This window comes from Propithecus coquereli, unplaced genomic scaffold (genome assembly GCF_000956105.1).
Source record: "Propithecus coquereli isolate 6110/MARCELLA unplaced genomic scaffold, Pcoq_1.0 Scaffold431, whole genome shotgun sequence".
NCBI lineage: Eukaryota > Metazoa > Chordata > Mammalia > Primates > Indriidae > Propithecus > Propithecus coquereli.
In genome coordinates this window covers 453391-457634 of record NW_012150075.1, presented here as the reverse complement: position 1 = coordinate 457634, position 4244 = coordinate 453391, and the positions used below count along the sequence as shown (strand labels likewise).

The following is a 4244-nucleotide window of genomic DNA, read 5'->3' as shown; positions in this document are numbered from 1 at the left end:
TTTAGTTGTCCAGATCATTTCTTTCTATTTTTTAGTAGAGACGGGGTCTCGCTCTTGCTCAGGCTGGTCTCGAACTCCTGACCTTGAACGATCCACCCGCCTCGGCCTCCCACCAAAGAACTTTTGTTGAAGTAGAGGGTGTATTTGGTCAGGGAGGTGGCAGGGAAAGTCATAGATCACAGAGCTGGGAGAAAAGTGGTGACAGATGTTTTTAAAAACAAAGGTGAAAAGATATAGGCAGACCAAATTTTGCGGAAGGTGGACCAACATCAGTAGGGAGAAAGCATGAGTTTATATAGTCAGAAAGTGAAAATTAGTAAGTGAAAATGGGCATGTCTTTAGAAAGGAACAAAATGGAGAAGATGAAGATGGAGGTTGGTGACTAGCTAGATCAAGAAGGCGTGGAGAGGGGTGTGGTCTCACAGTCCTGATGGCCCTGGTTCTGCAGGCTGGCGGGAATATATGGAACAATGCTGGAGGTTTGAGTTTGATTTTCGAGAACCGGATGATGAATGGGATTACTGAGGGGCATGCTCCAGCAGCAGGAACATAGACCATGACAGGGATAGTTTGCCTGAATGGTGCCTAGAAGATTCAGAAGAGGAAATTGGCATATTTTACTCATCTGGAGCGTTCCTCCCTCTTTAGAATGTACAGAAAGAGCCTATTCTAGAAGAGCGGGAGATGGACTTCTGACCTGTGGAGGAAGGGGAGGAGTGTTCTGACTTGAGGGTAGCCATATGAAGAGGACAAAGAATCTGTTAAGACAAATAAGAAAGAGGGAGGGAAAACAGAGTAGGAGCTGAAGCTAGAGAGGAAACACCCCAAACCCCATCATCATCTGCTAGACCAGGTTCTCCTGCAGACTGTCAGTTTCAGGAAGCACCGCTGTTTGAGAAGAAACACAAACCTAAAACTGAGCAGACGGAGAAAGCTGAAGAGAAGGCTCAGACAGAAAATAGTCTATGAGCCAAAGTGTCCAGCAGAGGGGATGAAAAGGTTCCTGATGTGCAACAGCCCCTACCACAAATTCCTTCAAACACAGCCTCTCCTCTTCTCAGACTCCCACCTCCTGTTCCCAGTCCTAGTCCTAGCCTCCAGCCAGTGGAAATGCCAGGTGTAGGTGCTCCTGGTGTGGGCAGTGTTTCCACAGAGGCAGATAATGAAGAAGGTCTCAAACATTTGGAGCAGCACGCTGAGAAGATGGTGGCTTATCTCTAAGACAGTGCACCAGATGATGAAAAATCGGCGTCAAAACTGCAAGAGCATGGAGCTAAAGGAGAGTCGATTGCACTGAAGCATGAAGCAATGCAGGAGTGGCACTACAAAGATCCTCATGGAGAAATTCAAGGTCTCTTCAATAATCAGGAGATAGCAGAATGGTTTCAGGCAGTCTGTTTTACTATGTCTTTATTGGTGAAAAGGGTACATGACGAAAGCTTCCAACCTCTTGGTCATACCATGAAAATGTGGGGAATCTCTCTGGGTCCATTTTCCCTTCCTGATATGGGAGAGTTAGACCAGGAAAGACTGACCGGGGAGCAGGAACTCAGGGCCTCATACCACATGCAGCACCTCCAGGACCTCCACATGCAGCAGTTCTCAATACAACAACAATATGCACAGTTTTGGGCTCCACAACAAAAAGCAGCCCTGTCTTCCCAGCAGCAGCAACAGTCAGCACTTCTCCAACAGTTTCAGGTTCTGAAAATGAGAATATGTCACCAGAATACAATTCCCTCAGTAACTAGGTTTGTGTCCGTGTCAGGCACCAGCTCTATCTGGGAGCTTCAGGTGACAGCCTCACAGCCCACAGTCTGGGAAGGAGGTAGTGAATGGGATCTTCCTTCGGACACCAGGTCCCCAGGTGCTGCCCTGGAACAGCTTGAGCAGCTGGAGACGGCCAAAGCTGCAAAGCCAGAGAAGCAGAGAAGAGAAGCAGCAAGGAGGGCAAAGAGGGAAGAGGAGGAGCGAAAGAGGCAAAGAGAACTCCGAAGACAACAGGAGGAAATTCTTCGGAGACAGCAAGAGGAGAAAAAGAAAAGGTGGAAGGAAGAAGAGCTTGCCTGAAGGAAACAGGAAGAGGCCCTGGGACGCCAGAGGGAGCAAGAAATCGCGTTAAGGCGACAGTGAGAGGAGGAAGAGACTAGCAAGAAGCTCTTAGAGGACTGGAGGAGAGGAGGGGTGTAGGGGAAGAAAGGCAGAAGCAGGAAGAATTGTTACCAAACAGGAAGAGGAGGATGAAAAATGGGCCTGGGAAAAAGCAGCACCGCAGCATGGATTAGAGGAGAATGGGCTGCAAGCGGAAGAGGAGGCAGTGAGGAGGAAGAAGGGAAGAGGAAGGAGCTGGAGCTCCGGCAAAAAGGAGTTAATGCGCCACAGGCGGCAGCAGCAGCTGTGGCAGATGAACCTCCTTCCCTCTTCAGCGTGGGTCCAGCAGGCCGATACAACAGTGTGTCAGTCCCGGGCCAGGCTGTCACTGGCTGGAACCCAAAAACTAGAAGAAAAAGGAGAACAGCAGCTTCGAGAAATTGACGCAAGCTCTCAGCACCAGCAACAGCAGAAACTCTCCAGTTGGGAGAATGTCAACAAACCTGCAAGTACTACCAACTCTCTGCTGGAGACCCAGCAGGAAGAGGCCAGGCAAATGCAAAAGCAGCAGCAGCAGGAACCAAACAGAGCCCGTAGTAATACACATTCCAACCTGCACACCAGCACTGGGAATTCTGTTTGGGGCTCTATAAATACTGATCCTCCTACCCAGTGGGCATGACCTAATCAGTAGTATTTGGAGTAATGCTGACTCTAAAAATTCCAACATGGTATTCTGGGATGATGCAGTGAAAGAGATGAGAACTAGGAATTGGACAAATAAAAATAAAAATAACGCCAGTCCCAGTAAATCTGTAGGTGTGTCTAACTAGCAGAATAAGAAAGTAGTAGAAGAAGAAAAGTTGCTGAAGCTCTTTCAGGGAGTAAATAAAGCCCAAGATGGATTTATCCAGTGGTGTGAAAAGATGTTTCATGCCGTTAATACGGAAAATAACTTGGATTTTCCTGCATTAGTTTCTTTCCTGAAAGAAGTAGAATCTTCTTAGGAGGTCTATGATTATATCAGGGCCTATTTAGGAGGTATTTCCGAGGCCAAAGAGTTTGCCAAGCAGTTCCTTGAGCACCATGCCAAACAGCAAGCCAACCAGCAGCATCAGCAGTAGCAGCAACAGCAGTAGCAGCCACAGGACTCTGTGTAGGGGATGAACTACAGTATACTCCATTCAGTATTTCAGACCAATCAAAAGAACAACCAACAATCCATTTTTGAGGCTAAGCAAAGTGGCAAGAAGAAGAAAAAACAGAAGATGGTCCAAGCAGATCCCAGTTTGTTAGGATTTTTAGTCAATGCATCATCAGAGTGACTCCATATGGGTAAAATGGAGACTTTGGATGACTATTGAGCACCTGCCAGTGGACTGGCCTTCCCTCTCCTCTCTGCCAACTATGGAGTCTCCCCCTTTGAACACAACACTTATTCACCATTTTTTCTTTATCATTGTGCAACAGATCACAGAACCTATCATCTCAGGCTTTTTCTTCTAGCCCTTTGTGTCCGAAATTCTTTAAACCATTTTTGTTGGTGAACATCTCAGGCTGTAAATGTGTGGACTGGACCCTGTGTCTTGGGGGTGGCAGTTGGGATTACTCCCCAACAAGGCTGATTTGGGGCAACATGTGTTGCCATGATTTCATCTACTGTCTCCCAGAACATGTGTCAGGATCTGCCAATAGCAGTTCTCTCTTGTCATTTTTTTCCCTTCTATTTTGTTTTTCTCTTCTTTTTCTTTTTCTCCTCTTATAAGGGCAAGAGGTCTAATTGGTGTTGGTGCAATCATGAAGACGCTTCACAGTTAACAGACACTGGCCAGCAACAAACACCACACAGACTGTGACTCGAGTGTCCAGCACAGACTGTTAGAGCTCCCAGTCCAAAAGTTGCATTGCCACTGCTAACTTTGGGATTGCGTCAAAGATGCTATGAGATGGTAGAGTTTAGACTGGATTGGTTTGATGTTGCACATTCCATGCCTGTTCTTTCTGAGAGTCCTTTGCAGAAAGAGTTCATGTTTTTCTTCATTAAATAATAACTTCAAGGCAAGCTGACTTCTCCCTTGGGATACTCCATCCTAACTGGACAAAGGAAACTCTATGGCCTGGGTGGTAGAGGGGCTTATTCTTAATTTTTCTTT

At 46.7% G+C, this 4244-nt stretch overlaps 1 pseudogene; it reads left to right on the top strand.

The window, feature by feature from the left end:
* LOC105818027 overlaps positions 1-3455 on the top strand; it is a 7071-nt pseudogene extending 3616 nt beyond the window's left edge.
* Positions 3456-4244: the final 789 nt, after the last annotated feature.